Source organism: Haliaeetus albicilla, chromosome Z (assembly GCF_947461875.1).
Source record: "Haliaeetus albicilla chromosome Z, bHalAlb1.1, whole genome shotgun sequence".
Classification (NCBI taxonomy): domain Eukaryota; kingdom Metazoa; phylum Chordata; class Aves; order Accipitriformes; family Accipitridae; genus Haliaeetus; species Haliaeetus albicilla.
In genome coordinates, this window is record NC_091516.1 from 67,888,345 (window position 1) to 67,900,809 (window position 12,465).

Below are 12,465 nucleotides of genomic sequence, written 5' to 3' on the forward strand. Positions count from 1 at the left end.
GAGTATTTCAATGATACACAGTCAATGCACAGTAGTAGTGGGAATCCTGGAAATATTACTCAGTAGTCCAAAGGCCTAAATCTTGGTTTACTTTTATTAATGCTATGGGAAGTCTCTGACAGTCCAAGTACCAAAAATCTTGAACAACTATTTTATTGTTATTTAAACATATTTATAAAAATAAGTTGTTGTTGTAAGACCTGTAAAAAACATGGCAGGTGAAGTTCATGTTTTGGCAGTGATATCCAATTTTTAATGCTACTCTCACAGTTTCAGTGATGTATTCACAGGTTCTGGTATGAAAGTACTGGGGATTTTATGCACTGAAATGCTAAATGACCCTATGAGCAAAAGATCACTAGGAACGCATTGTCTATGTGACCACCTTTACTACAGACAGGTGTGAGTTTAATGAAAAGGTAAGGGTTAGCTCAAAAAACATTGTCCACGCGGTTTTGCTATTTACATCCTGCCTTCTCAGAGACAGTGGCTATTTTGAACCATGGCACTCAAAACCTTTGCTGACAAAATCCTTGCGGCCAAGGATTTCTGTACAGAGAGCTGTAGTAGCTCCCTGCAAAAATTGAAAGGAGGAAATTTTCACCAGAAATCTTAGCATGGAAAAATATTATCATTGTAAAGTTTCAGTTATCACCTATTGGCTGTCTGTCGTCTATATGTCACTGTAAGTATTCACTCTGTTTTCCAGAGCTCTATTCCTCATCTGCACTCCTTCGATCCTAAAGTGGAGAGACTGAGCTCTTCTGTGAGTTGCAGCCAGCCGTCCCAAGATATGCTGAAAATACCCCTTCCTCTGTCACTCTGAAGAAGCCAACCTCGTCTCTCGTAGCTGAAGAACTGTCCCTCCTAATACATTCTGTGATTAGCATGATAGGAGGTACGTACCTACCTAATTGTGGTGGTCACGAGGCTTTTTTTGGGGGGACTGTTTATATTTTCCTGGGCTGAGACATGATGTGCAATGACTGGAAAGACCCCATCAGGTCTGAGTGCAGGCCCCATCTTCAAACAGAAGAAGTGTACATCTTCTATTTGAAACACCATAAACTCCTTTCACGGAAGTTAAGGCAAGGAGAATGAAATTCAGCCTCTCTGCTGCACTGGTGAGGTTAAATTCATGAATGAAATGCTGCAGCTATGGATCTGAAGAGAGAACAGCCTTGAAACAAGAGGAATAAATTCAGAGAGGCCAGGATGATTTAACACAAAAGCAGCTGTTTGTCATACAGCAGAGCTTCATCTTGCTATAGGTGAATGATATCATCATTTGTTTTAACAAAACAAATGTGCAAACATATGTGCAAAATGTGAGTGAACCTTTGCCACGTGATGAAGCAGTTTAGTGTTATACACATTTTCTGTAGTGAACTTTGTGAACTCTTGCTTAGAAACAAAGTTTTTCTTTATCCCCCCTAAATATCAATTATTGCAGACATCATAGTCATAATATTTGTTACCTTCACCATCAACCTGATGGTGGTTTACACATGTGCAGTTATGATTCAGACTCTCAAAGATGAGCTCAGAAGGTCACAGCGGATGATTTTTACTTCAAAAAGTATGACTGTGGTACCAATTATCAGGCAAAAGATGTCTTGGTACTTTAATAGGGGAAAATAGTCACTCCACAGTTGCTTTCTGTGCAAAAGTTAGATTTCCTTATCCCCATACTCCCTTATTCCTATATATCAGTGAAAGAAGAGTAAACACATTACCATTGCTACTTTGCATGTTTGTCAGAGTGCTTAAAATCAGAGTTATTCAGAACTCATTCTTTCAAATACTGCTGCTTTGAATAAAATACTATTTAAAAAAATAAGAAGTACCTTGTAACTAGTATACCAGCAGTCATGTAAAAATATACACCAGTTTATGAAAAGCAAATATAAGGTTTACATGACGGAGCTGGTCATGCTGCAAACTGAATGCACAGCAGTAAGTGCTAATGGAGAAGACATATGATGGCTGTTTCCAGCAATGAGATCACAAGATCAAATGCTTGGCAAAACTGTAACATCTCGTATGCAATAGGTAGTGTTGATGATTGCAGGTAACTTTCTGAGGATTGGATCTGTCTGGTTAGGACTGAGCAATGAGACACCTAATAAATACTTGCAACAGTAATACCACTGAGCACCAATTCCCATGTTCAGTCATTTCTTAAAATGATTTTTATTTTTCAGTGTTTGCAAAAATAGGAAGCTACAGGTAAAAAGAATTATGTTATATTCTTCAAGGCGGGAGAGTGTGCAGTTTAAGCCAAAAGATTCAAAAGGCAAAAGTGTTTTACTGAATTTTGAATTCTTATTTCCTTTGAATACAAGATATGTTGACCATATGTGCTTTAGGTCCTACCTGAATCTCTTCTCATCCATATATCACCAGTTTTAACACAGGATATAGCATGACTGGCAGACAATCTGGAATCAATCTGTTTATCTTTAAAATGCTGCTGAAAAGTTTTAGAAGTTGCAAGGTCCTGAACTGGAAAGAAAATCTTGGAAGTAACAACAAAGAAGTATTGGAAAGACAGACAATAACTTCAGAGTCTTCTATCTGGATCCTGTTGTGCAAAAGCATATATGCCATCTCTCAGAAAACCATTTCAGTGGAATAAAGTCTTCCTCATTTATTAATACAACCAGGAATCAACCAGGCAGTTTTTAATTAGCATTGTAATTTTCAAGAAGTGAAAGATGGTTGCTTTATAGACTTCATATGCAGCTCAGAAGGGGCTCCAAACACAGCTGCATTTGTTTATAATATACTGCTATTTTTTAAGAGGATGCATCTGAGATACTGTATGTACTTGAAGACCTTGTGCTGCATAGCTAGAAAAATTTTATCAAAAGCCATGAATTCAATGTATTGCAATTTTGCTCTCTGATGCTTTTCTAAGCATTAGAAATCATAGGCTGTAGATGGTTTGCAAATAACCACTCTAGAAGAAAGCTTCCACATGTATATTAATAAGAATAATATAAATATTCCACAAATAGATGACTGCTTATTGAGGGGCAAGTATAGGGCAAATCTTCTGTGTTTTGTTTGTTCTGCATTTCAGCCGTATCTGACATCTAACTGCAATATTTTGCATTCCTTTGTCTCTGATACTCAGGGATGACACCAGTGCTTTACAAACATCAGTGGGCTAAGTCTCAAAACATTTCTGAAATTAGGACTCGTATGTGCCTATGTTTATTTCTACAGTTCATAACTTTCTTACCATTCACATTATCCTACTGTTTTCTGAATTAAATATAATAATCTTAGCAGGGTTCCTAGTGGACCTTTCTGCTCTCATGTAGTAGGTTCTGCTTGGAACTATATGTTTTTCATATTTTACATATTTCATTGTTGACTGAAAGAAAAAACCTTGCTGCCTTTCCTCAACAACAGCGAGGTTATGGGTGAGCTTCACAAAAATTATAATAATAATTATTACTATTTATAAGGGACATGATGTGATTTCAGGAGCTGCAGAGTTCTTATTCATTTCTAGAGGAGAAACAGCACAACTGTGGGAGAAGTTTGGCCATGGGTTCCTGAATTCATGAACTGCTCCTTTACTGCTCACAGATACTGCACCTTGTAGAAGCTGAATACAAAAAAAGAACCCAGTTTTTAGTGCCTACTTCAAGGCCTCTACAAATAATTTCTTTCCAAATTTTGTTTTCTCCCCTAAGGTCAGTTTGTAGGGACATTTAATCCTTTTCTGCTACAATTTGCAAGTTTGATAGGCCCAAGCTTATTAAAAAATCCATTGCCAAGGGGTACTAACAAACAAGGCTGTCATAAGATGTAGATTCCCCCCCGCTGTTTTCCATCTGAGCCGTGTTGAGCATTTTATTGATGACAGGAATAAGCAAAGGGTTCAGATTTAGCTCATATCCCTTAATTGTCCATGATTATTCAAAGTATCTTAAAGGACTTGCATAATCTAAGTTGGTAGGGCTTGAAGGTGAACTCAGGAAAGGTTTCCAGGCTGATTTCCACAAATACTGTAACTTCTCCACGCTCACAATAGGCTCAGCACTCAAGGTCTAATACTCAAATTCTCGCTGCGGCTAACAAGATGCAGCCAGCGTTTCTGGCTGGAGCTCCTGGCTGGCTCTTGCGTACTCGCTCTAAACATGTGGTTTGGTCCTGTGAAGTACTGACTGTTTTCTTCTCCCCTAGAAGTCAATGGAAATTGTTTAAAGTGCCCAGCAGTTCTGAGGATCAAGCCCACAAAAAAATGCTATTGTTTGGAGACTGAATTGCGGTAAGCCCCGCTTTTGTACCGTGAGTTCATTACTATATATGTTCATATTTCCCCACAATTCCTGCTTAAACTTATTTTGAACAGCAAGTCCCCATGTTTTATTTGTTCAATCTGGTGCTAGTTTAGAGACATTTTGTTTTGTTTATGTTTTGTTCTTCCCGATGGGGTATGGCCTTACTTTCACTAGACAGGAAAGAAAGGATGGCTCCAGAATGCCATGCATCAAAAATCAACCAAATCAGCTAAGGCTCTGTTTCTAAAGCAACTATTCCTAAACAAGGGGACTGAAATTTTAAATAAAGGCATCCTTTTTGTATTTTCCAGCAACATTCCTAATTTTTAATTTTCTTCCATTGCTATTAAGATAATGCTCTTCAGTTATTTGCTGTCCACTAGCAAAAGAGATCACTGCAACTCCTGCTTCAGCAAGGGATTTAAGTACAAGCCTTCCACGTGGTAATTCCCCATGCAGTCAGTGGGGCCAGTTTTTAAAGTTTAAAACCCCTGCTGAATCCTGGACCAAAACCATATGGACACTGGGAATACTTTTTCATTTATTTATCCAGTTTCCCTTGAAGGACAAGGAGGAAAATTTTATATATAAAAAAAAAAATAAAGGAAATTAACAGAGTAAGAAGCCAAAGTGATCTTTTTCTTCAAAAAGCAAATTTACAAAAACTTCCATGGAAGGTTATAAAACCTACCATGTTTGCCCGAGAGACTTTTCTAATCACTTAGGTAAACATGGGAGGTAGACTGGGTAAATACATATCCAGGATAGGCTAAATATTGAGGTATTTTAGAGGAATATTTATTGAGTTAAATATATTTATGTATACACACACATACATATTGGTACCTGAAGAATATATATTTTGGTATATTACCTCAGAGCCATAACAACTCTTAGGTGTACAAATTTGGCAGTTGGAGGAATCCAATTTAAAAATCAATATTGAGCAAATCATAAGAAAAAATTATATAAAATTACAGAGGTTCAGTATATGGAGGATAATCTTTTCTCAGTTCAGTGATATAAGACCTCATGAATTTGATGGAATCTCAAAATAACATTAGCAACTATTGCTCATTTAGATGATGCCTATAGAAATAAATTTAAACAGCTGTTTCCTTTGTCATGAACATACGATGTAGTCATTGCCTTAAAATCCAGAGGACAGATGAATGGCTGGCAAAATTTTACTTGCCATGTACTTTCTTGGATGATAAAGCTTAAGAAAGGAAACTTGAAAAAAATCACTTCTAAGTGAAACTTTTCCATTTAGAAGAAAACTGAAGTAACTTGAAAAAGTGAAATTAATCCTGCAGGTTATTTTAAAAATTCTCTGTTATGGACACTGGAAATTTACTATATGATACTATTCATCCTGTTTAAAATATCCCTGTTGGCAGACAAACCTTAAGGAACTTTGCAGGAAGATATTTTAATTTATGAACTGTACAACAGAATGACTAAAGAAATAAACACTAAATAAAATCAAATTCAAATAAAGATGTAAAAAAATAGTAAATATAGGACGGGGAGATAGATATTAAGCCATCACCAGTCACAGGCAAAATACCTTTAAGTTTTGATTTTCCACACTCTCTCTCTGGTCAGCAGTCCTTTTAAATGAAGTTGTTACCAAGAGCAGTTTTTACTTAAAATGAGTGAATTAATATGTAGAGAAAATGATCCAGTTGCCACTTAAGACAGCTGCATATACCATGACTGCAACTGATGAGACAAGTGAGAAAGCAGACATCAAATCTTCTTTGCTCTTTAGAAGCAGACAGCCACTAATACTTTTTAATTACGATTTGTTGTTGCTTTTATCCCAGCCATATTTTACTTCGTGGCTAGGCTCCCTGTTTCCACGTAAGCTTCCTCTGGGAGCACAAACTGCTGACTCTACAACTACAGACAGAAATGCCACAACATAAATTAAGTTAAAAAAAAAAAGAAAAAAATTGTTGCGTTTTGGTTGGGAGGTGCCATGACAGATAAAAAGCCACTGTGCAGCTGCCTCATGGAAAACCCTCCAGCTGAGCACTGATAAAATTTATCACAGGGGCACACATAGGAATAACCAGCTTAGCAAAGCAGCCTGTGGTAAAACGTGCAACAGCTAAATATCTAAAGGGATGCTGTAGCCTGACAACGAAACGGTGGCAAAAAGAGCTAATAACACAGGTTTGTACAGTACGTAAACCTTCTCCTGTGGGCTGTTGGGCTTATTTACTGAGCTCTGCACTGCTCTTTTGTTCCCAGACCTGGAGCAGAGGGCAGGGTGCCGCGCACTTGAACCCTCCCAAATAAGCTGGTCTTCCCGCTGCATCTGTGGCACACCATGAACAGGCGTGGGCAATGCAAGTGCGGGGCTGGTGCCAGCACTTAATGCAATCTGATCCTGGACTTTCATCACTTAACAGCTCTCCTCCTGCTTCCTGCAGGTTTTTTTTTTTTTAATTTTTATTTTTGTGATTTCTGAACTTCACCTAAAAAAAAAAGAAGGGGACTTCCCTGAGTACATCTGACCCTAGACTACTCAGAATTTCACCAAAACCCCTGATCCTGTGAGGTCATCAGGTGTTTCGATGAATTCAGAGAAGTTCTAGAATAAGCAAGATGCGGTGTAGCTTCTTTCATTAAATATATGTGTAAGGTTTCTCTTCCCATCATCTCCAGTCGCTCCTGCACTTTTTACTGTTCGAGAGGGTAAACACGACACGTGGATACCTGACTCCATGTGTGTATTTTTAGCTCAGTTCTCCCGGGGTCTGGAAGCTGTAAAAAAAAAAAAACCATAAAAAAAAATAAAAAAATCCCCCAAATCAAAGTGAAACATCCTCTTGTTTAAAGAAAAGTCTGGATTAAAGGAGCCCTTGGGAACAATGGAGAGCTGGAGGGTTAAGCAATAGCATGAGATGGTTTGTGAGAGATCAGGCATGGATTAGGAGTGGTTGGTGACTCGCACAGATTTTGCTCATATGTATCTGACACTCCTGAAAGTCTGCTGATTCACTCTGGGAAGGACAGGTTCTCCTTTCTCTTCTGCTGACATTTACAAGCAGCATAAATGAAAATGGTAGTATTTTACACCTGTGTCGCACATGTGTAAATGACTGTAGGAAGAACACAGCGGCTGCAAATCAGGTCCAGAGAGCTGAAATGAGAAGAAGCAGAAGGTTCGTAAAAAAAGCATAAGCTAAAGACTATTGCCAACGTGGACAAAGAAGAGAGAGAGAAACAGAGAGGAAAAGGTCAAAGGAAGTGAGAGAGAGAGATAGGCAGAAACTGGAACCAGGTTCACAACAAAGAAAAGGACAGGAAAAAAGTGTTTTTTTTTTAAATGAAACCATCCACAAGCAAAAAAGCAGGGACTATTAACATGGAAAAGGGACAAGAACATGGAAAAGGGACAAGAACATGGAAAAGGGACAAGAATATTTTCCTTCCATTCCCAGACAAGAGAGAGCTAAAGCACCCACCAACCATGCTATTGCAAAGGCTACAAGGGATTAAAAAAAAAAAAATCTACTTAAATGCACTTTCCAGGTATATTATTGCAGGGAGATTGTATGAAGGGACTAGACAACATGACTCCCAGAGTTAAAAATCATACTGGGACAGGGTCTCAGGTTTTGCTTGGTGGGCATGCTGCTAGCACCAAGCATATTTTCGGGTTGCTTGTCCCTTTGGTGCCTTTTCTTGCTGGTGCAGCCTCCCCTGCATGATGTAGGGTATTTGTTTAGCATCCTCCGTGCTGCCGATGGGGAGACAGCTTCTGTCCCAAACAATTAGGGAGGCACAAGAGTGGAAGTGCTGATTAACATTGCAGGACCAGCGTGTCGCAATTAGCAGCAGGGGGACAGCTGCTCGCGTGCCAATTCTGCGTGGCACGCCATCCTTTCTCTCCAGCGCGGTTCCCATCTCACTTCTAACGTGCGAAAGGAGAGATTATTCACCAGGGTGGTAGACACATTTCTGTTCTCAAGAACACCGCAATATCATTAATCTTCTGGCAAGTCGGCAAGGGCGGGTTATGTGGATGCAAGTATTTTGCAAGGCTATAAATAAAATTTAAAGAGAGAAAGAGACAGAAAGAGAAGACGCTTTCCTGGAGTTTCCGTTGCTACCATACATATGATGTTAACACTGCAATAGCTTACTGGTAATAACACTTAAAAAAAATCCCCTTTTTATGGTTTTTCAACATCTGTCCAGAAAAGTGGAACATAAAATAGGATCCTAAGACCATAATATAAATTTTCTAATCCTGTCTATAAAACAGGTAGTTGATCAAACAAACTGCAAAACGTAACTCATGTATCTGTAATTGTTGTACCGTGCTGTTCACCTGGCTATCGCTATAGGCATAAATATCTGAAAGGAAGGGAAAGGAAATGATAGCGGGTGCAATATGAGAGTTTGTCAGTAAGAAGGTATGATAGATAGCCACATTAGTCACACGTAGCAAAGTTATAATTGACTTAGGCAGGTTATCTTTACACATCCATACTATGTATTCTGCACAGGCCTCGTATGTTTTATGTCTTTCTTCCTGTCTCAGCTGAGAGCCTGGGACACAGAAGAAAACAGGAATGCTCCTTTTTGACAGGGATTTCTGCCTTGGAAACAGTACCTTAACATCTTTGCTGCCCCAAGAAACTCCAAAACAAATAGCTCAAATAGAACAGAAAATACTATTTTAAGGTCTTGTGCCCTGGGTACCTCAAAAGGTATAAGTCAAGACTGATTTATACGAGGACACCATGTTTCCCTTCCACAATGATGTAAAATACCTTTTTCTAACTATGCAAAGTTGAGATAAATCAGATTTTAAAACAGGTAGTTGTTCAGTATGAGTTAATAATTATTGCCAGCTTTGGGGAAGAAAAAAATGACATTTGAAAGGGGGAAAAGGCTATTTATGACTTCTGCATGCAATCAAAAAGTGCTGTCTGTCTGGAATTTGTCTGTGATCAGGAATGGTAGAAATAATTCCAACAAAGTCAGGTGGTCAAACTGGCATGATAAGCCCCAAAATTATGTGATGCATTTTTTTAATCACATGGTTCTGCCATTTATCAGAAAGATATCATCAGAGCTTACATGAAGCATTAATACTAATTTTGAGAGTTAGAGCATAGCTACTGTTTATTTCATTTGTCCCAACATGAGTCAGTTGCTTTTACACAATCTGCTTATATTATCACATTACCCAGACAAGGTAGATTTTCATTCTTCTTAGTGTTGAAAGGGCGCACAAGAAAGTGATTGTTGATTTTATTTCAATGCTGTAGATTTTTATTAAATTAATTCAACAAGGCACTTTTTCCTCCCCCATTTTGTCAAGGTCCTGCCTTGAGTAGGTGTAGAAAAGGCAGCAAGGGCCTGAATCTTACTGTTGCTTTTGGATGCAAGCACCAAGGAAATCTTAAATAAAGCACCCTTAAGTGAATTCAGGATGTAATGTAGTAAGTGGGACTCAGGAAAAGAAAAAAAAATAAAAATTACCATCTCCCAAGAGATTTTTTTTTGTTGGTTAAAGCTGAACTGAGCTTAGACTTTAGCTGTAATTCCAGACTATTGGGAAGTTCAACAGACTTAGAATAGGGGGGAATATGGCTGGGAAATGGGAAGAGATTTGCTGGAGAAAGGAAACCAATATGCTGTCTTTACTTCCCTTGCCAGCTCAACTTGTAAGCTTCCTGGAAGGCAGCTTCAGCCTTGGCCGCCCAGTGAAACATAGCTGGATGCAACTTGATTTATATCTGTATGCTCCCAGTATATGAGTTGGCAAAGGTGTGAACTTCGGGTTTGTGATCGCAGGAGCGGGGGGTGATGGTTCAGTCCCCATTCACTGGGTTACTGGATTTATCCCTGGAAAAGTACTTCCTGGACCATCAGGTCTAGGACCTGCTATCCTAGAACTAATTATATGTTTAGGTCATACAGTCACTTTTGGAAATGGGTAAAAATGCCTGTCTGGAAAGCAGTTCAGTTTGAAGTCTTTACTCCTACTGAAAGAGTTTGCAGAATCCTCTAATGGTTGGGAACAGTCCTCTGATTACAAGCATACACTTAGTCATTGCAATTTATACGCATTTGTTCTTGTGCCAACACTGTCCTTCACTAGCAGTTGTTCTTTACTACTAATGTATTTATAGACTGCAGTCATATCCCTCCTCAGTCCTGGTTTTGCAAACTAAAAGAAGCCAGACCCTTTTCAATCCCTCTCATGAGCCAGGCTCTTGGTTTCCACGCCTCTGTTAGCAGGCTGTCTCTGTTCACGTGCCAGTCCTGATGAACCTTTTACCTGGCTGGTCGTAGTTGTGCACAATAGTCCAAATGTAATTTCACGGGTGCTTTGCACGATGGAGCGAATAGTTCTGCATTTCTACAGGAATACCTCACTCCAGCATTTTTTATGGCCGCAATATTACTAACTGATAATCATACAGTGTGTAATTAGTATACTGAAGTCTTTCTCCTGCTGTATTATTTCCAGCTGATGAACTCCAGCTGATAGCAGGAATTCCTGCTATTAGCCCCCAAGTTCATGCATTTGCACTTTGTACTATTAAATTTCATCACATTTCTCTATCTTCACTCTTCAAGGTCATCCAGTTCTTTCTCTGCAATGATGCATTGCAAAAGTGCTGGCTTACTGCACTACTTACTTTTAAAACAGGCAGGGCTGTGGTTTTTTTCTCACAACAGGTTACAAGCTGAGCCTGCTGCCCAAATCATCTGCTTATCTCATAGCTCTCTGCAGCCTGGTAATATTCTGCCTTAGTCCATGCTCCATGAGCAGAATACTTCTGGGAACTGTACTACATTGTTTTCCCCAAGGAAACCCTTTTCATTTGCAGTTTTTGGTAGTTTGAGAACAAAAGGCATCAGAGCAAGAGAGTGACTAGTAAATGGATGACAATCATTTTCAGGTGTGAAGCCATCCTGGGGATTTTTTTCTGAAGCCTCCTACCTTCCTACATGGATGTCGGTATCATGCAATCCAGATGTTGTTGGCTTCTGTTCAACACAGCCCTCGTCTGCAATGGAAGGTGTTAAATTGAAGTCAGGCTGAAAAAAGAGGTGAACAGGACTCTGGCAACTGAGAACAGGAGGATCAGAGGCAGATCCAGCAGCAGTACCAAGTTCCCATATTAACAGGGGTCATGCTTTCCTCCTCAAAGTTAACCCCTTCCCATCTCCCTTACAGAGGTGCTGAGGGGCACATCCTCGCTTGAGCAAAGTCATGGATGTGCTGGTGTTAATGGAGATGAGGCAGCTTGCTTCAGCTCAGGACCTGAAAACCAGGACAACTGCTCCAGCTCCTTCTCCAGATCCTGGAGTGAGCCTGAATAAAAAAATCATGTGCGAAGGTAGACTGGGTTTTAGGGTTTTTCTCATGGTCTTACTATGGTGGAGAGTTAAGCTCATTTGACTACCTTGGGTCTGTATTTATCATATCTTAATGTACTAGGCTTTCTTTTCAGAATAACCACGAGACTGAATTTACTGCATCTGTAATTTCTGACTTGTGGATAACTATTGTAACAGCTGTTTTCCTTTTAAATCACTGATATGTGCTTTACCTCTCAATCCACTTTAAAGCTGTTCCTTCGGCCTGTCTGACTGAAGAACCACTGCCCATTATGAATATAAATTTATATGCATAGATTTTTAGCAGAGGGAATTTGGGAAAGAGGGGGCTTGAACAAATTTCAAGAAGTTATTGTTGTGAAAATGTATGTTCTAACCTTAAATAAAATGAGCTCTGATGAAACTTTGTTGAATCAGAGCTGAATTTGTTCCAAGTTCCTAGCTTCATTATTTGTACATTTGATTTCATATTTTCATGTTATAAACTCAACATTTCTAAATGCCATGCCATGGAATCCATTTGGAAAATGCCATGCGATCCCAGACAGGCATTTTGTAGTCTTTAATATGCTCTATCTTATTGTGCTTGCTTCCACTGTAATATTATTTGCTGTGCAGGAGCTGTGCCTTGGCTTCTGCAATAGTTTACCATTAACAGGATAGAGCATGTCATAAATAACCCTCCAATATGTGCAATAATTAACTTTTATGACTTCCATTAAATCCTTTTAAAGCGGATTGATTAGGTTTCAATTTTGTACATTGCTTCAGATTTTCATCTAAACTG

At 39.0% G+C, this 12,465-nt stretch overlaps 1 long non-coding RNA gene across 2 annotated transcripts; it reads left to right on the plus strand.

The window, feature by feature from the left end:
• The first annotated feature begins 550 nt into the window (after positions 1 to 550).
• On the plus strand, positions 551 to 12,062 carry LOC138683805 (uncharacterized). 2 transcript variants are annotated; one of them, XR_011323250.1, is made up of 3 exons: positions 551 to 898; positions 4,201 to 4,285; positions 11,515 to 12,062. It is a non-coding gene; the product is annotated as an uncharacterized lncRNA (long non-coding RNA). The 2 variants fall into 2 exon arrangements; XR_011323251.1 differs by having other exon boundaries at positions 551 to 685.
• Positions 12,063 to 12,465: the final 403 nt, after the last annotated feature.